Genomic DNA, 21,079 nt, shown 5'->3' on the forward strand with positions numbered 1-21,079 from the left:
CATTTAAATTTTAAGGTTCAACAGAAGTTAGAGCATAGTAAGGAAAAGTGTATACTCTTTTTTTATGTGTATGCCATAACTTGGGCTTGAATTCGGGGCCTTGTGCTCTGGCTTGGCTTCCTCACTCAAGAATGAGACAATTCATACAGATATAACACTAAGACAAATCATCATTAAATTATATAAACATACTTTATATAAGAGATATATAGCCGGGAGTTTGGCCTAGTGGTTAAAGTGCTTGCCTAACATGCATGAAGACCCAGGTTCGATTCCTCGGTTCCACATATAGAAAAAAGCTGGAAGTGGTGCTGAGGATCAAGTGGTAGAGCTCTAGCCTTGATAAAGTCCAAGGACAGTGCTCAGGCCCTGAGCTCAAGCCCAGGACTGGCAAAAAAAAAAGAGAGATATATACATTCATATAGTACTGGGGCTTGAATGACTCTGTACTTTACACTGACTTGGCTTTTTTTTTTTTGCTCAAAGCTGGTGCTATACCACTTGAGCCATGCCTCCATTATTTCTGTTTTTTGCTAATTCACTAGAAACAAGTCTCAAGAATTTGTCTGCCTAGACTGGCTTTAAAACACAATTCTCAAATGTCAGCTTCTTGAGAAGCTAGGATTATAGGCAAGAGCAACTGGTGGCTAGTATGTTCTAAGTTGTTTTTATTCTTATTATTTTTTTGTCAGTCATGGGACTTGAAGTCTGATCCTGGGTGCTGGCCCTGAGTTTTGTGGCTCAAGGTTAGCACTCTACCACCTTGAGCCACAGCTCCACTTCTAGTTTTCTGGTGGTTAATTGAAGATAATTGTCTCATGGACTTTTCTGCACAAGTCTCCTGAGTACCTAGGATTACAGACATGAGCCACCAGTACCCTGCTGTTCTAGTTATTTTTTAAAATAGTCTTCTTTTATGCCTACCATAATCCTTCCATTTATGCTTCCACATCATAGCCTGTATGACAACTGCTTGCCATTACACCCAGCCTTTTCATTTGAGACATTTCGGTTGTGGTTTTGTGAACTTTACTTTATTTATCTATCTATCTATCTATCTATCTATCTATCTATCTATCTATCTATCTATCTATTGTCAGTCATGGGAATTGATCTCTGGGTCTGGGCCTTGCCCCTGAGCTCTTCATCTCAAGGTTACCACCCTACCCCTTGAGCCACAGCTCCATTTCCCGTTTTCTGGTGATTAATTGGAGTTTCACAGGCTTTGTAGTGCTGGGGCTGGCTTTGAACAGCGATCCTCAGATGTCAGCTTCCTGAGTAGCTGAGATTACAGGTGTGAGCCACAGCCCCCAGCCTTGTGAGCTTTCTATTGCCTGGAATGGTCCCTTACACATATCTGAAATGACAGGTTAAGATGAGGGCTCTCAAACTTTGGACCTATACTGGCTTTGAATTCTGACTCTGAAGATTTCTGACTTTAAGTAGCTAACCTTATAGGTGTGAGCCACCAGTGTTTAGACTAGGTTGGCAGTGATGATTTTTAAAGATCCCAAAATGATTATCAAATGCAAGCCCATATTGAGAATTACTGTTAGAGAACATTTTCAGTAACTTCAATTGAAAAATTATAACTCAAAAACAAGAAACACTATTTAATAGCCCCATTAATAGTCATAAGCCATCTATTTTTTTGAAAAGCAGCATTTTCCTTATAGGTGCAAGGATAGTTCCAAATTAAGAAACTTGAGAAAATGTGTAAAGACGTCATAATATTTCCTACCACATATATTTTAAAATGCAAGATTTTCTTGTTATATTCCTTAACAAGATTACAAAATATGTGCTTTAAAACAACAGTCTAAACAGACACCATTATATTTAATTAAACTATGTAGAATTAATATCAGGAGCAAAATAATAATGCCACTACCAGCATTGTTATTTAACTATTTTTAGAAGTTCTGGACAATGTAAAAATTATGAAATAAAATGCTTCCAAACAAGAGACAGAAACACAAAGTGATAGATAAAATAATGGTAGAAATAAAATCTAAGAATAAATTATTTAAACTTTAAAAATTAATGTGAAGCTGGGTGCCAGTAGCTCACACCTGTACTCCTAGCTATTCAGGAGGATGAGATCTGAAGGTCACCCAGCCCAGGCACAAAAGTCTGTAAGACTCTCCAATCAACTACTGACAAAAAAGCTCAAAATGGCACTGTGGTTCAAGACTGTTAGCCTACAGCACAAAGAGGCTCCAGGACAGTGCCCAAGACCTGAGTTCAAGGACTGAACAAAAAACATAAAGTGAAAAATTAAAAATAAAGCAAACAATTTCAGTATAACCACATCTAAATTTAAAAATTCAAAATCACACCTACATTTTTTTAAATTCAAGTTAGGAAATACATTGGGAATAAATGTAATTTCTCAAAGAAGTAAAAAATAATTACAAAATACAACTTTAATTAAAAGTATGACCTTTATGACGGCCGGCGCGGCGTCCAGCCCCCTCCCCTCGGATGTGACTGGAGCTGAGAGCCTGCGGGCCGGAGACGCTGCTTCTGCATGATCACGACCGTGAGCTCTGAGTAATAGCTCATCAAGTCTACAATTAAAAATGGCCTCTAACAAAACTACATTGCAAAAAATGGGAACGAAACAGAACGGAAAGAGTAAAAAAGTTGAAGAAGCAGAGCCTGAAGAATTTGTTGTGGAAAAAATACTGGACCGGCGTGTAGTGAATGGGAAGGTGGAATATTTCCTGAAGTGGAAGGAATTTACAGATGCTGATAATACTTGGGAACCTGAAGAAAATTTAGATTGTCCAGAATTAATTGAAGCATTTCTTAAGTCTCAAAAAGCTGGTAAAGAAAAGGATGGTACAAAAAGAAAATATCAGACAGTGAATCTGATGACAGCAAATCAAAGAAAAAAAAGAGATACTGCTAAAAAGTAAGGGGCTTTGATGGAGGTCTAGATCCTGAACGAATAATTGGTGCCACAGACAGCAGTAGAGAATTGCTGTTTCTCATGAAATGGAAAGATTCAGATGAAGCTGACTTAGTGCTGGCAAAAGAGGCAAATATGAAGTGTCTTCAGATTGTAATTGCTTTTTATGAAGAGAGACTAACTTGACATTCTTGTCCAGAAGATGAGGCTCAATAATTGTTTGCATTGTTTTTTGTATATATTTATACATACATACATACATATAAATATATATATAAAATCTGAGTCTTGGTTTTTGAATTAATGGTGTGAAACAACTACATTCTAATGAAAATCAAGTTTGATATGTTGGCTTTGAAAATAGTATATGGAGTTGTTGAGTTTGTTTTTTTTTCCCTCAATAGCACTAGTTATTTTGAACAAATATAATTAAGGCTTTCTGTAGTTGCTTCCTTTATCAGAAAAAAAATATTTAATACCATGGTACATTTCCTTTGTATTCGGGAACAGATTAGTTTTTTTTTAACAAGGCAACTTTTTCTGGCCATTACTTAATCAGAACAACTTGTCTTTAACTGCTATGCTGAAGGACCATCCTGAATTTTTGGGGGGTGTTTGTGTGTATGTAAACAAAATATTTACATAGGTAGTTTTTTTGTTTTGGGGATTTTGCTTGTTTAGAGGTGTTGGGCCAGAGGCTTGCATATGTAGGCAAATGATGTATCACTGTGTTGCATCCCTGGCCCTTGTTTTATTTTGTTGTTATTTAAGACAGGTCACTAGGCAGCTCAGGCTGGCCTTGAACTTACTAGGTAGCCAGGCTAGCCTCAACTTTAGGTCCTCCTGCCTCTGCCATAGATAGCAAATGCAATACGTTTGCAAAATGTCTTGAAAGGAAAAGTATCTATCAACAGCTTCCCTCGCCCAGATGAGACAACTAAGATAAATTTTGATTTCCTTTAATTAAAAGTTTGTGTAATGAGCCATCCTTTACAGAGTATTAGAATCTGTATACTAAAAGCTCATAGATCATGAGCTAAGACTCTACTCATGGAAATGTAAAGTCAACTGGTTAGAGATTTCGACTATTTAGGACCTGCTGGCCTAAATGATTGGACAAAATTTTATCATTGTTGACCTGCATGCTTTTTCTTTACCCTAACTCATTCCTAACATGTAGGCTCAATTTTTTTTTTCAGTTTTGGGTTACTGGTTCCACAAAAGCCAGAAAAACAACTTTGTAGTAACCAGAATGTTATCCAGCCGTATATTGTTTACTTTATTGTAAATAATGGTGAACAGTGGTCAATAAACAGTTTTATATTCCTTTAAAAAAAGTATGACCCAGATAAAACTAAAAATGTTTACTACAAAATATACAAGTGTTTGGGGCCCGGAGTTTGGCCTAGTGGTAGAGTGCTTGCCTAGCATGCATGAAGACCAGGGTTCAATTCCTTGGTACCACATACTTAGAAAAAGCCAGAAGTGGTCTGAGGCTCAAGTGGTAGAGTTCTAGCCTTGAGAAAAATCCAGGGGCAGTCCTCAGGCCCTGAGCGTAAGTCCAGGACTAGCAAAAAAATATATACAAGTGTTTGACTAAACAGATTGGGTATATATTCTTGATACACAGAGTAAAAATAATACATTTCAAGTGGCATATTATTAGTGTTTTGGTTGACCTTAACTGTAAATGAATCTGACCAAAAATAAGCAACTCAGCTTATTAAATACAGCTGCAAAATTTAAGACTAATGGAAGTCTAGATTTTATACCTAAATAATGCATTAATTACTCAAAAGTGGAACACCAGAATACCTGAGATATACTAGTAGATGTAAGAGTAGTAGATGGATAATTTGAAAATAAACTGTACAAAAATTAAACATATACTCAGAGAATAACTGCATAGAATTAAAAGCAAAACAGAAAAAATGTACTTACTTGGAAAATCTGGATGAATAGCCCCAAATTAAAATATCAGATGGATGATCAGCTTGAATGTAACTAATCATCTCCTTTTGGCCATCATAGAGGAAAAGATGACGAAAGTCTCTGAGGGTACAGAGAAGTGAAGGTATGGCGGAAGTGGACTTGGTGGCAAGGAAATGGAAAGGGTGAGAGAGTGAGACGGCAGGGGGCAGTGGCATGGTAGAGGCGCATGAGAGATAGAGGCCATGGAACATGTGGGAAGGAGGAGAGAAAGCAGGAAGAGGTGGAGGGTGAGGAGCCAGGGCGCAGGAGCATCAGAACTGCGTGGAAGAGAGGGGCATGGAAAGGGGGAGTAGATTCATAGTGGCATGGATATAGAGGGTGGCACAGAAAATATTCAAGAAAAATTTAAATCTCGCTATTAATGGAAAGTTAGGAAATATGACAAAATTGTATTACATTTCAAATTAATTTTTTCCAGTCCTGGGGCTTGAACTCAGGGCCTGAGCACTGTCCTTGGACTTTTCTCAAGACTAGAGCTCTACCACACTTGAGTCACAGCACCACTTATGGCTTTTTCTATGTATGTGGTACCGAGGAATCGAATCCAGGGCTTCATGCATGCTAGGCAAGCACTCTACCACTAGGCCATACTTCCGGCCCCTAATTTTTAAACATCCTAAAAGAGAAGAAAAGAGCACGAACAAAATTCAATAAAGCATTCAGTCTAATAAATTATCAGGTAAATGTAAATTAAACTTACAATAAAGGCAGATTTGATTTCGTCTCTCCTATTGAAAGTACCCTTCATGACAGGGCGAAGTTTGTTTTAAAACCAAATTCTCGCTCCGCACCTCTGAATGTTGTGAAAGCCTGGGGCTGAGTGACCTTCCTATCTCAGTTTCCCAAATTGAGCAGCAACTAGCATTTTTACCTCGGAGAGCACCTTTGCTGCTACCTGCAATTTCAAGGCAATTTTAAATCACTGCAATTCATGAGCAATGAACTCCATTTCTGAGTCCAGGAAAGCAAATTAAACTATGGCAAGAGGGAAAAAAAACAACGGAGTTTGTAGCTTCATTAAAAAGAAAAAGGGAAAGCTATAAAGAAGGGACCTGATGAGTTAAAAATACACGTTTGGTAAAAATTACAGTTTAACTATTAAGTAATCCCTGGAATATTGTGAAATATTTCATATACTTCTTGGGAGCAGGCTGGAGTGCTCCCCCAACCCACCGGATGGAGGGCACGCAGGTAGGGGAGACACGTGCATGGGGAAGTACTACAGGACTGGGGTACACAAGTGGGCAGGGTGTGGGCAGGTTGGCTGTGGAACAGTGGGTACATACAGGTGAGCCCTGCAGGACCGGGTGGGGGTGAGGGCTTACAGACAGAACGGAAGTCTGGGATTGGAGGGGTGCATGTGGGGCCAAGAAGCCCCCTGTGGGACTAGGGGATATACAAGTAGGAGGGACCCTGCAAGACTGGAGGGAGGAACGTGCATGGGAGGGGCAACGCCTGCGGGATGGGAGGATTTGCAGGCAAGAAGGACCCCATGAGATGGGGGAGTCATGTGGGTTGGGGGGGAGACATGTGGTCAGGAGCAACCCCGTGGGACTGGGAGATCACATGTGGCAGGGAAGCCCCCCCATGGGGGAATGTGTGGGCAGAAGGGACCCCATGAGACAGGGGGTGGACAGGATATGGAAGCCCCCTGTGGGGTGGGGAGACATGAGGGTGGGAAGGATCATGTTAGACTGAGGGACATGCGGGTGGGAGGGACCCCTTGGGACTAGGGGTGAGGCAGGGCAGGGAGGCCACCCCAATGGGACATGTGGACCCTGTAGGATTGGGCCCTGTAGGATGGGGGATGTGCGGGCATGACGGACCAGGAAAGACGGGGTAGGGGGGGCACAGGCAGTGTAAAGGATGCAAGCAGGTGTGGGAGAACTATGGGGCAATAAGAAAATATACGGCCCATGTCTTGACTCATCTAACTGTAACCCCTCTGTCCATCACCTTTACAATAAAAAAATTTAAAAAGAAAATATGCAGCATTAAGGAAAGCACTTTAGATATTCAATAAAGCTAAGTAAAAAGAGCACAGGACCAAAAATGGTTAGATATCAAAATAATGCTTTTAAATGTATGCATACTTTAAAATGCAATGAGTACTTCCTTGAATGTATTTAGCAAAAATGCATCCTGTCTACATTTTTTAAAGAAATCTGTATGTATGAGTACGTAAAGTATGTATATTATAGGATAGATTAGAAGCCATGACAGTGCTTGTCAATGAGGGTACAAGAGTACAATGGCAAGGGAAGGGGGGAGTCGCAGGCATGAGCGTGCACACAATGTGGGACATAGACATATAAAATGGTGGCTACAATGGCCGCGGCACACGTGAATGCCTCCGCCAGGCTGAACAACGAAAAAGACGGAAGTGATGCAATGGACGGCAGTGGGGAGGGGCCTTAGAAGGATGTGCCCTGAGAGGCAGGCTGTTCTAGTTTAGTGAAAGGATGGGGGCTGGGCTGGCTGATTTTCTCAGTCCCATCGTCTTGCTTTCCATAAGAACAACTATCTTGATCTAGAAACTATATGTGACATCTAAAGCAGTTGATGGTTGTCTTTGGTATCCCAAATGCCAATTTTTCTATATGTGTGCCGATCCCAAGGCTTGAACTCAGGGCCTGGACACTGACTTTGAGCATTTTTTGTCTGTTTTTCTTTTGCGTTCTTTTTGCTCAAGGTCAGTGATATACTACTTGAGCTACAGGCCCACTCTCTGGGGCTGAGCAGCCTTATCTCAGCCTCCGAAGCCAAGCAGCTACCTGCACCTTTGCGTCGAGCGCATCTTTGCCCAGCCTTCCTTAACATCCGGCTTCTCAACGTCCATTTTTGGTGTCCCGGAAGTACTTTGCTATGACCCTGAGGAAGCTCGTGGGTGGAACAGCAAGAAAGCAAGGCATTGTGGGAAGTGCTTGGTATTGTGGGAAGTGAGCTTCCGGAGCCAGACGCCATTGCAGGTGTCGGAGGTCCGTGAGCTCTGTGCGTTCTCCAGAGCTCTTCGGAATCCCACTTGGAAAGAGTCTGGTATCTCTACAACGCTTAAAGGGATGACCAGCAGTTGAAAAGGTTCTGAAAGTGTCGGAACTGGTCAACTTCCAGCAGCACAGGATTGGCCCTTAGGTGAGTTCCCCTCGTGAGTATGGCAGCGGCAGCCGGCACCTGCTGAGGTGGGCAGTGGGGAGAGGAGAGTAAGCTAAGCAGTACAAAGGCCGTAAAGGTGTCCTGTAGTGAGAGATTGGGCACTAAAGCTCTACAAACCCACAGTTAAGGAAAAGCCCCATGCAAACATGGGGGCAGGCCGCACCTGCTGCCTGAGGTGGGAAGTGGGGGAGGAGAGGCCTACTGGGGAACGGGAGGGGGTAAGGGGCTTGGAAGGGTACAGGGTTGCCCTGTAGTGGGAATGGGGAGTGGGAAGGGTCTACAAGCCCACCATTAAGAAAGAGCTCCTCAGGAAGATGGCGGGCGAGTGGCTTCAGCTGCCTGAGGTGGGAGGTGGGGGGAGGGGAATGGGCGAAGTGGTTTTGAAGGCTGCACAAATGTCTTACAGTGGGGACTTGGGCACTAAGCACCTAAAAACCCACCCTTAGTTAAGAGCACCTCGAGAATATGATGGTGGCTGCCAAAGCCAAATGCCTTACGGGGTAGGCTGGGTGGCAAAGGAGCGTTAGTGAGGCGGTTGTAAAGGCTATAGAGGTGTCGTCTTATGGGGTGTCGGGCACTAAAAGCCCACCGGGAACATGGAGGCGTGCGGCGTCCGCTGCCTGAGGGGAGGAAGGGGGTAGGGGAGTGGGCAAAGCGGTTGTGAAGGCTACCGAGGTGTCTTATTATGGGGTGTCGGGCACCAGAAGCCCTTGGGAACATGGCTGCATGCGGCGTCCGCTGCCTGAGGTGGGGGAGGGGAAAGGACATGGCGGTTGTGAAGGATTCTGAGGTGTCTTATGTGGTGTCGGGCACCAAAAGCCCTTGGGAACATGGCGGTGTGCGGCGTCTGCTGCCTGAGGTGGGGGAGGGGAAAGGACATGGCGGTTGTGAAGGATTCCGAGGTGTCTTATGGGGTGTCGGGCACTAAAAGGCCTCAGGAACATGGCGGCGTGCGGCGTCCACTGCCTGAGGTGTGGGAGGGGAAAAGACATGGCGGTTGTGAAGGCTACCGAGGTGTCTTATGGGGTGTCGGGCACCAGAAGCCCTTGGGAACATGGCGGCGTGTGGCGTCCGCTGCCTGAGGTGGGGGAGGGGAAAGGATATGGCGGTTGTGAAGGATTCCGAGGTGTCTTATGGGGTGTCGGGCACCAGAAGCCCTTGGGAACATGGCGGCGTGCGGCGTCCGCTGCCTGAAGTGGGGGACGGGAAAGGACATGGCGGTTGTGAAGGATTCCGAGGTGTCTTATGGGGTGTCGGGCTCCAGAAGCCCTTGGGAACATGGCGGCGTGCGGCGTCCGCTGCCTGAGGTGGGGGAGGGGAAAGGATATGGCGGTTGTGAAGGATTCTGAGGTGTCTTATGGGGTGTCGGGCACTAGAAGCCCTTGGGAACATGGCGGCGTGCGGCGTCCACTGCCTGAGGTGGGGGAGGGGAAAGGACATGGCGGTTGTGAAGGATTCCGAGGTGTCTTATGGGGTGTCGGGCACCAGAAGCCCTTGGGAACATGGCGGTGTGCGGCGTCCACTGCCTGAGGTGGGGGAGGGGAAAGGACATGGCGGTTGTGAAGGCTACCGAGGTGTCTTATGGGGTGTCGGGCACTAAAAGGCCTCAGGAACATGGCTGCATGCGGCGTCTGCTGCCTGAGGTGGGGGAGGGGAAAGGACAAAGCGGTTGTGAAGGATTCCGAGGTGTCTTATGGGGTGTCGGGCACCAAAAGCCCTTGGGAACATGGCGGCGTGTGGCGTCCGCTGCCTGAGGTGGGGGAGGGGAAAGGACATGGCGGTTGTGAAGGATTCTGAGGTGTCTTATGGGGTGTCGGGCACTAAAAGCCCTTGGGACCGTGGCGGCGTGCGGCATCTGCTACCTGAGGTGGGGGACAGGTGTGGGTGAAACAGCTTGGAAGACCGCAAAATTGTCCTGTAGTTGACAGTCGGGCACTAAAGTCCTAAAAACCCGCCATTAAGAGATGCTCGCAAACATGGCGGCAGGCGGCAGCAGCTTCCTGAGGCAAGGGTAGGGTTGCAAAGGCTACATAGTGGCTTGGAATGCTGCAAGGGTTTCCAACACCAAAGACCTACAAGCCTTGTTACATAGTACCTGACAAACATGGTGGCAGGCAGCACGAACTGCTTAAGGTGGGGGAGAGAAGGGCGCCAACTAGCTTGGAAGGCTGCAAAGATGTCCTGTAGTGAGGTTTGAAACACTTAACGATTTACAAGTCCCTCACGAACATGGCCGGCGGGCCGTGCAAGCTGCCTGATATGGGGGAGGGGCAAAGAGTTTGGGGTGGTCGGCGAAGGGGGGTGGCCCAAAAGAGCTTGAAGGGCCGTAGAGGTGTCCTGTAGTGGGGAATTGGGTGCTGTGCTAAAGATCTAAGAGCCCACAGTAAGAAAAGAGCGCCTGAGGAACATGGTGGCAGGGCTAGCTGTGGAGGCGGGAGGTGGGGGAGGGGCGTTAGCGAAGCAAAGTGAAAGACCGCAAGGGTGTCCTGTAGTAGGGAGTTAGGTGCTAAAGATCTTAAAAGTACACCGTTAAGATAGAGATGCTCACAAACATGGCGGCAGGAGATGAGGAAGAGACTGAGGGGGTGGGGGGAGTGGGGAATGTGGTTTCAAAGGACACAAGACATCTTGTAGTGGGGATTTGGGTACTAAAGACCTTTAAAAGCCCATGATTAGGAAAGAATGCCTGACGTACATGGCAGCGGGCGGTGCAAGTTGCCTGAAGTGGGCGGTGGGGGACAGGCGGCTGGGTGGAGAGGGGAGTGGGCAAAGAACTTTCAAAAGCCGAAGGAGTGTCATGTAGTGGGAATTCGGACGCAAAGGATTTAAAAGCCCATAGTTAGGAAAGAACAAGGTGACGGGCGGTGCCAGTTGCCTGAGATGGGGATGGGAGGCCTGGTGGGGGAGGGGTGTGGGTGGAGCAGTTTTGAAGGCCACTAGGGTGTCTAGTAGTGGGGATTCGCTTGCAAATGACCTGAAAGCCCACCGTTAAGAAAGAGCACCTTAGGAGCATAGTGGTGGATGCCGTCAGGTGTCTAAGGAAGAAGGTGGGAGAGGGGAGGGGACTTGGAGGAGTAAGTTTCAAGGCTGTAAGGGTGTCTTGTAGTGGAGAATCAGGCACTAAAGATGTAAAAGCCCACCGTTAAGTAATAGCCTCTTGCAAGCAAACATGGTGTTGGGAGGGACCAACTGGCAGGGATGGCCTGGAAAGCTACAGGGATGCGCTGCAGTAGGGAGTTAGGCACTTAGGACCTAAATGCCCACCCTTAGGTAAGAACCCCTCACAAAAATGATGGTGGTGGCTGCAAGTGGCAGCTGCATGAGGGGAGAGGGAAGCCAGGTGGTGGGGGGGGGAGTTAACAAACGGGGACTTGGAAGGCTGCAGAGGAGTCTTATAGTGGGAAGTTGGGCCCTAAAGACCTAAAAACTCACGATTAGGTAAGAATAAGAACCCCTTGGTGGTGGCTGCAGCAGCAGTCACAGTCAGCTGCCTAAGGTGGGGGAAAGGGAGTCAGTGTAGTAGTTTTGGAGGCTGCAGGGGTGCCCTGTAGCGAGGAGTCTGGCACTAAGGACCTAAAAGAACATGGTTAGAAAAGAGCTTCTTACACGCATGGCAGCTGGCAGCATTGGGAAAGAGGTGGGCAGAAGGGACTTAGTGAAGCAGTTTCAAAGGTAAGGGGGTGTCCTGTAGTGGGGAGTCAGACAGTGGAGACTGACATTAAGAAGGAGCCCACCCACAAACATGATGGGAGCCATCTGCACAGGCTCCCTGGGGTGGGGGAGGTCAGGGAAAGGGGAATCAGTGAAGTGGTTTGGAAGGCCACAGGGGTGTCCAGTAGTCATGGTCAGACATTAAGGACCTAAAATACCATCCTTAGGTTAAAGCTCCTAACAAACCTGGCAGTGGCTGGCCTTGTGTGCCTGATGGGAGTAGGGGAGTCAGTGATAAGTTTTGGAAAGCAGTAGGGGTGTCCTGTAGTAGGGTAGGGTGGGGTCAGGCACTAAAGACCTGAAATCCCATGAGGACTTTGTAGACTGCACCCAGAGGTTTTCCTTTTTCCTGAGGGTTATTAAGCCATGGAAGTGCCCCCTATCCACCTGCCCAAAAATACTTTTTTCTTTTTCTTTTAACCACCAGAAAACCAGAAGTGGAGCTGTGGCTCAAAGTGACAGAGCACTAGCCTTGAGCTGAAGAGCTCAGGGACAGTGCCCAAGCCCAGAGTTGAATCCCTATTCTCTACAAAGAAAAAAAACGCATTCATTAAACTACTTACTAATTTTTAAAAACTTATCTGAGGTTTAGGAATGTACTTCAGTATTAATACTAAAAAAAAATTAGATGAGATACAAACAAGTTCCCCAAATATGGGCATAGTTCAAGACGAACAATCTTCCACTAATACTGTACTTTATTGTGCATTTACAGCTGAGATTGAGGGTCAAAATAAGATGGAGGATCCAAATCAATTCCAGAAAAGTATGGGCACAGTTCAAGACCAACGGTCTTCCACCAACACTGGCCCTTACTCTGCATCCGCAGCTGAGATTGATCAAGATAATCTGGAAAACCCAAATCAATCTCAGAAAAGTATTGGCACAGTTCAAGACCAACGGTCTTCCACCAATACTGGCCCCTACTCTGCATCTGCAGCTGAGATTGATGATCAAGATAAGATGGGAAATCCAAACCAATCCCAGAAAAGTATGGGCACAGTTCGAGACCAACGGTCTTCCACCAATACTGGCCCTTACTCTGCATCTGCAGCTGAGATTGATGATCAAGATAACATGGGAGATCCAAACCAATCCCAGAAAAGTATGGGCACAGTTGGAGACCAACAGTCTTCCACCAACACTGGCCCTTACTTTGCATCTGCAGCTGAGACTGATGATCAAGATAACGTGGAAGATCCAAACCAATCCCAGAAAAGTGTGGGCACAGTTGGAGACCAACGGTCTTCCACCAATACTAGCCCTTACTCTGCATCTGCAGCTGAGATTGATGATCAAGATAACGTGGGAGATCCAAACCAATCCCAGAAAAGTGTGGGCACAGTTGAAGACCAACAGTCTTCCACCAACACTGGCCCTTACTCTGCATCTGCAGCTGAGATTGATGGTCGAGATAACGTGGGAGATGCAAACCAATCCCAGAAAAGTGTGGGCACAGTTGAAGACCAATGGTCTTCCACCAATACTGGTCCTTACTCTGCATCTATACCCCAGCCTGAGGGTCAAGATAAGATGGAGAAGTCAAACCTGGTCCAGAAGACACAGGCCATAATTCAAGACCCTGGGGTTTCTACCACCCAGTATTCTGAATTTGAATCTAACACTGAGGGGAAAAGTATGACTGAAGTTTCGAACATGACCCAGAAAAGTACAGACAGAATTCAAGATCAACAGGCTTCCACTAGTTATGTTCCTTACTCTGTAGTTGTAGCTAAGACTGACAGTCAAAGAAGAGATGAAGAACCAAACAAGTCCAAGAACTGGGGTGACAGATGTGAGGAGGAAGAGTCTTTCAGTAATGCTGCTCCTTATCCTGAAGTTTCAGCCGAGACTGACAGTCAAAATAAGAAAAGGTTCCAGAACAGAAGGGGCAGATTTCAAGATAATTGGTTCTCTGACCAACACTCTGAGTTTCCATCTACAACTGAAGGTCAGAATAAGACCGAGGAACCACACAGGTTCCATAAAACCAAGGTCAGATTTCAAGACTATAAGTTTAGTTCCCAGTACTCTCAATTGGCAGCTAAGCCTGAGAGCCCAACTAAGCTCGAGGAGCCAGACAATTTCCAGAAAATGAGGGGCAGAGTTCCAAACCAAGGGTCTTCTACAGTTGCTGCCAGCTACTCTGAAGTTGTAGCTAAGTCTGAGCGTCAAAATAAAGAACCAAACAGTTTCCAGAAAGGGAGCAATAGATTTCAAGATCAAAGATCTTCTATAATTTACCAGAAGGATGTTGAGGGCATCATGAGAAAGCCAGCACCAAAGAGAGAGGAGTCTGCTACTACTGCAAAGTCAAGCATGGTAGAGAAATCAGCCTGGTCCATCTCCTCTATTTCTCAAAAAAATAAAGTATCAGCACCAAAGCTGGGCAACTTCAGTGAGAATATGTTTATAAAATCTAGTAAGAAAATCACTGAAGATCAACTTTCTGATGAAAAGATTCATGAAAAAAGCCTCCCATCCTTTCAATTTCCAGGTGACAGTAACTCCCAGCAAGTACAGGGAAAGCCTGCCTCTTCAAATGACTGGTCTGATAGATGTAAGATCTCAACAATCAGAGGCTCTCAGAATGACCCATTTTCAATAGATTTCCCAGAAGTTTCACAGCCCACATCCATCAAGAGTGATCATAGCACACACAAATCTAATATGTACTATGGTCCTTGGAATGACTACACCAGCTCTTGGACTGGCAGTACCAGGTTTTCTCGAGGTGTCTCAAACAACAGCAGTACCACTACCAGATTCCCGACTGGGAGAGGAAGCCAGAGCTTCCGCAATAAATATCAGTACTATACAGGAGGCGAATCTCAGGATGTTCGTTCATTTTCTGTCTCCAAATATTCGGAAGCAAATGCAGCAAAGAAAACCTATCAAGAAGAACTGGTGCGATATCCTCTTGCATCATATACATCTGGCTTCCAGTCAGTGAGCAACTGGCAGCCAAAGCTAGGTTTCATTGATACCCACTGTCATTTGGACATGCTATATTCCAAGTTGTCCTTCAATGGAAACTTCACAATGTTCAGAAAACTTTATAGCAGCTCCTTCCCCGAAGAATTTCAGGGTTGCATCACTGATTTCTGTGATCCTCGGAGCCTAAGAGATGGCCTGTGGGAAGAAATGCTGAAAGAAGATCTGGTTTGGGGGGCCTTTGGCTGTCACCCTCACTTTGCACGTTACTACAATGATTATCAAGAAAGAAGGGTCTTGTATGCCTTACGGCACCCCAAGGCTGTGGCATTTGGGGAAATGGGTTTAGATTACTCCTACAAGTGCACCACGCCTGTCCCAGAGCAATTCCGGGTATTTGAGAGGCAGCTGCAACTGGCAGTGTCTCTCAAGATGCCCTTGGTGATCCACTGTCGAGATGCTGATGAAGATCTTCTGAACATCATGAAAAGACTTGTGCCTTTTGACTATAAAATCCACAGGCATTGCTTCACTGGCACCTATCCAGTCATTGAGCCCCTGCTACAGTACTTTCCCAACATGTCTGTGGGCTTCACAGCAGTCCTGACCTACTCTTCTGCCTGGCAGGCCCGAGATGCTGTGAAGAAAATCCCACTGGAGAGAATTGTCGTTGAAACCGATGCTCCATATTTCCTCCCTCGCTGGGTACCTAGAAGCCTTTGCCAGTATTCCCACCCAGGCTTTGCGATGCACACAGTGCAAGAGATTGCCAGAATCAAAGAGCAGCCGCTTTCCCGGGTTTTGTCTACTTTGCGTGAGAATACTACTCATCTCTACAATGTTTAAAGCAGAAAGGACACAAAGTTTTCCAGAACAGGGAAACCACTAACCTAAAACTTACGATAGACTTCATTTCAACTGTTCCTGTGTCTCAGATCAGTTTTGCATTGACAGTCCATTGGAACTCCAACAACATCTCTACAAAATCTGTTAAGACTTTTGCTTCCAGCTTGTTAGGTGAAATACAGCAGGAAAGAGAAGAGGGCTAAGAACTGTTTTTGCTGTTACTAATGTTTTTCCCTTCTAGCCCAAAATGCTAGTTGATAAAGAATTCTGACTTTGCATTCTGTATTTCTAAATAGTTGCTGAAAACATTTTCTTCATTTTTTTAAGTAATACTGAATTTTTTAATGAGTTAGTTTGTTCCAGACAATGTACATTATAGGAATTTTGATGTTATTTAGTTAGCTTATTAAAATCATAACTGTATTATCTGCTCAATTTGAAACAGGTTTAAAGATAAAAAGGTTTATCTAAAAAAAGAATTTAGTGAAAATAAGTAGTCATGGCAAGTTAAGGGAGCTGTGGAGGTGTATAGAAGGATGAGTGGTGAGAGCCAAATAAGGCTGACTCAGCCACTAAATTTCCAATACTTTTGGAATTTTGGAGCTTTTGATAGACCAGTACAATGCAATAACATTTGTTCCTTTCATTGTCAGCCTTATTCACCACTTACTCCTCAGTGCTAATTAGTGTGGTACCTGGAACAAGAGCAAGCAGTAACCAAAGATTTCTAAATGGTTGCATATATAAATAACAACTGACTTTATTAACACTTGGAAGATTAATGACAGTATGTCATTGAACTAAGGATTTTATACATTATATAGTATGCTTCTTAACCCATGAGATTATTGAGGTGAGCTTCCAAAGGATTATACAGAGTAGGGCTTCAGGGATGAAAGTTGATAGAGAATACATTAAGACAAAGTTGATAGAGATAGAAGACAAAATGTTATAGATTAGATAGAGATTAGGATAGGACAAAATTGATAGGCAAAAATGCTATAGATTAATAGATAAGATTAGATAAAGTTGTTAGAGATATAAACCAAAATGCTATAGATAAGACAAAGTTGCTAGAGATAAGCAATATTATAGATTAGATAGGTGATAGGTAGGTAATAGATAGATAGATACTTGGGACCTTTGTTTTTTGTACTGAGGATATAAATTCAGGACTGTACCTTTACTGGGAAGCTGGGGGGCTGTTTACTGGGTTTTGAACTTTGTCAAATTTTCTGTAGGGGATGGCTTTAAACCTCTAGATCTCAGCCTCCTAAAGAGCTAGATTTACAGGTATAAGCCACCAGCTACCAGCTTTTTTTTTGGTAGCTTCAGTATTTGACATGTCCTTTGGATTTCATGGGTACCGTAAGTACTCAGAGATGGTTGTTTCTTCATTATTAGTATAAGATACAACTGAAATTCCATTTCCCCTGAAAATACCAGCTTGGAAAATGCTTCAGTTAGGCACACTTGATTTCAAGTGCCTTATTGCTTTTTGTACATATCTCTCTACTCACTTTATATTCCAGTATCTTTTCTTTTCTGTTTCCTTTTAGTAAAACAACCTTTTCTATTGAGATAAATACTTGCCTCACCTACTCTTCTCTCCACACATTTTTATGGCAAATGTGTGTGTTACATACTTGTAAAGTTTCTAACATACACAAGAGCACTTCATTATTCAATTTTATTTCTTTAGAAATGGGTGTGAGCAATATAATCCTATATTGAGTAGCCTAAATCAGAAACCATGAATAAGTAAAGAATACTTCCCTTATTCATGTTAACAATAAGAACCCTAGTGATTTGAATGTGTGAGATTGGAGGGACCTTGTAAATAGTTTGCTATATAAGTGATAGCTATCCCATTGAGCCTTAAAGAATTATTATTAATTCCGTATTTATCTGTTCATATAGCACTTCGTGTGGTGTGTCTACTTGGTTGTTCTAGAGGTATCAGAGAACTGTGAAGGCAGCTATTGGTCTAGAAACTGAATTTGCAACTAGTGGTCACTAAGCCATTTTTTCACTTAATCAGATTCATGGGACCTCTCAGGACCATTAACAGGCTTCCTGAACCCTAGCAATCATTTGGAGCTCATTAATACTTTGCTTCACTTAAATTTTAGAAAGGCAGTGCTAGAAGGTATATAGCTCAGTGGGAAAGTAGTTGTGTGACATTAGCATGGAGGAGATCCTGAGTTCCATCCCTAGCATTGACACTGACACACACACACACACATAAAATAGCAACTATTTTTACCTGTAGGGCTCAAATGTAGCAAATTGACAACTGTTTTAAAAGAAGGCTTTTGATTTTGTATTCTTCATTGATAGCTAAACTGAGAATTCATAACTGTTTACTGTAGAATTTTGGAGACTCCTAAAACTGTACAAAAGCAGGAGGGACAACAGCCCATAGTCCTACCACATTTGGAATGGTTCTCCAATATTTCCATAATTATTGGCCAATTCTAGTAGTATATTCTGTGAATATTATGATATTCAATTTTTCCAAATATTACAGTAGAAACCACAATGAACAAGCTATGCAATTTATTTCCACTAAATTTATAATTTTAAATAGATTAGTGTATTTTTGTTTTCTTCTGAAAACAAGATAGAATTTTTATTTTGTTTTGAACAATGATATCTTAGACTACTGGTGTTTCTTAATCTGTTCTTCATATTGATTTATAAAATTAGACAAAATTTTTGTATATCATGAAATCAGCATCATTGTGCTTTATCTAATGTCCTAAGCCCTAATTTTAATTCCGGTGTATACATAAGAATATTTTTGATAATTTCTATAAATTGTAATGTACTGTATATGTGAAAGTATGTCCCAATTTTATTGCCTCTATAGAGCCTACTGTTGGTGATGTTCTTAATATGACTGACTGTAGTAGCTATATTAAATTGCATGTAGTCTTAATTAACTCAGGTTTTTGAAATTACAAAAATATTCACATTCATACTTAAGATTTATATGCTTCGCCACATCTCACCATGTAATCTATAAGATATTAATGTAATGGTGTATTTTTGGTTATATTCATTTTTTTTCTTGTTGGTCATGGGGCTTGATCTCTGGGCCTGGGCGTTGTCCTTGAGCTCTTCAACTCAAGGCTAGCATTCTACCACTTCAGCCATAGCATGCCACCTTTGTTTTCTAGTGGTTAATTGGAGGTAAGAGGCTCACAGACGTTTTGTGCCTGGGATGGTTTTGAACTACCATCCTCGGATCTCAGCTTCCTGAGTAGCTAGGATTACAAGCATGAGCTACCGGCACCTGGCCTTATGCCCATTTTTTTTGAATAGTTCAAAATTACGCTTTTTATGCATTTTAGGTACTAAAGATAATATGTGAAAAAGATTGGCAATTTTTCCTCTTAATTGATAGTTTATAAATTTAAACATTTAAAGATGTTGAGCTGGTGGCTCACTCCTGTAATCCTAACAACTCAGTAGGCTGAGATGTGAGAATTGCAATTCAAAGTCCAGTCAGGAAAATTCTGGAGCCTCTTACCTCCAATTAAACATCACATTTTTTTTAATGGCCAGGAGTTTAGCCTAGTGGTAGAGTACTCACCTAGCATGCACGAAGCTATGGGTTCAATTCCTCGGTTACCATGTACACAAGAAAAGCTGGAAGTGGACCTGTGACACAAGTAGTAGAGTGCTAACTTTGAGCAAAAAAGCATAGGAATATTACCCATGCACTAAAAGCCCCAGAACCAGCATACACACAAACACAATAGTCAAAATATTAAATCTGTAACCAGAATAATGAAAATTAATTTGCTTTTTTACCTGTCCCCACCCAAAATATCAAGTCTGTAATCTGAATAATGAAAATTAATATGCTTTTTTATTGTCCCTGTCTTGTATTTGGAGTCCCTTTATTAGTGTTCAAGCTTTTATCTTGGAATAAATACTTTAAAATGTTTGTATTGTGTTTTTTAAATTTGTATTTCATCTTATTATTTTTATTTCTCTGCTTACCATTAATCCTTCTGTTTCATTATTTTCCCATGTGAACTGTTCAATTTTATTTTTTCGTTCACTAGAGTATATGGGAGCACAATTTATTTTATGGTAAATTACACAACTGAGGTCATTTTTCTCCTGCTTTCACTAATGAATAATATGATTGGTGACTGGAATTTCTAGGTCACAAATATTTTCCCTTAAAAACTCTGTACTTGGCTTCACTGTCTTGTAGTTTTTAACAGAGGTTTTCTTTTGGAGGACGTTAACTACTTTTTCTATCAGGATATTTTTTCTTTTTTCATTTTTATTGTCAATAATATATAGAGGAGTTACAGTTACATTCACCAGATAATAGGTGCATTACTTCCCACACATTGATACCCCTTCTCATGTTTTTGTCCCCATTTCCCATCCCCTGCCCTGTCCCAATTAGGATATTTTTTCTTTGTTTCATTCTTGAAATTATAAAATTTGCACAAGTATAGCTAATTATTGGCCTACTTGGAATCTCCTGTCTACACAGTATTTGATTTGCAGACCAATGCCTTTCTATGCTTTAGAAATTCTGTGTTGTTTGCATGCTCAGTGTGTTTGCTGTGTGTGTGTGTGTGTGTGTGTGTGTGTCCTGGGCCTTGAACTCAGGGCCTGGGCACTGTCCCTGATATTTTTGCTCTTTTTGATCTTGTTGTTCTACCACTTGAGCAACTGTTCCATTTCCAGCTTTTTTGTTAATTGGAGATTAAGAGTCCCACACACTTTACTGCCTGGGCTGGCTTCAAAATGTTTCTCACATCTCAGCCTCCTGGGTAGCTAGGACTGTCTGCGTGAGCTCTGGCACCTGACCAATTTGGTTTTAATATAACCACTAATATTTTAGGAATTTTTTCCATGTGAGTACTCTGTATGTCTTATCTTCCATTATGTCTCTTACACATGCCTTTTTTCTACATTTTGGGATTTTTTTTGAGCTTTCGCTTTCCCATCTCATTCATGCTTTATAATGCTTTTTTTGTTTTCTCACATTCCTTATTGAACACGCTCTGTCATTTAGCATTTTTTAAAATTTATTCGTACTCTGTTTACTCTTTCCAGCTCTCACATCACAGGGATGTTCTTTCACTGTTTACTTAATATTAAACACTTCGTACTCAACAGAAAATACAAAGCACACCGTTATTAAAAATACTCATTTCCTACCAAAACATACTTAAATAAGTTTTCTTTCTTTGCCTCTTGAACATTTACATTCTCCATTTATGTTTCAGGATCTCTTCAGAAATCTTACAATAGATTACTTTGTTCACTTTTGAAAGAAGACCACTCTATCCAAGGATGATTCTCCCCCAAAAGTTCCTTTCTTCTTTAATCCCTTACCATCCATCCCAATGTTCTTAGATCCCTCTTCCCAGTGGAAAACTGGATGACAGAAATTCATATATGAGCCTGGTAAGAATGAGATATCAGCAGACATGGATAGTCCCAAGCAGGTACACTTTAAAATTTCCCACATAAACATTTATAAATTGACTT

General features: G+C 42.9%; 1 protein-coding gene and 1 pseudogene across 2 annotated transcripts in view; one reads left to right on the plus strand and one right to left on the minus strand.

The window, feature by feature from the left end:
- The window catches only part of Efhc2 (EF-hand domain containing 2), a 175,551-nt gene that overhangs the window by 112,426 nt on the left and 42,046 nt on the right, over positions 1-21,079 (minus strand). The gene's annotated exons all lie outside the window — the stretch shown is intronic.
- On the plus strand, positions 7,867-19,451 carry LOC150040624 (3'-5' RNA nuclease TATDN2 pseudogene; annotated as a pseudogene). The gene is made up of 2 exons (XR_016533776.1): positions 7,867-8,038; positions 12,486-19,451. The product of XR_016533776.1 is annotated as a 3'-5' RNA nuclease TATDN2 pseudogene (transcript).

This window comes from Megascapheus bottae, chromosome X (genome assembly GCF_031878675.1).
Source record: "Megascapheus bottae isolate mThoBot1 chromosome X, mThoBot2.hap1, whole genome shotgun sequence".
NCBI lineage: Eukaryota > Metazoa > Chordata > Mammalia > Rodentia > Geomyidae > Megascapheus > Megascapheus bottae.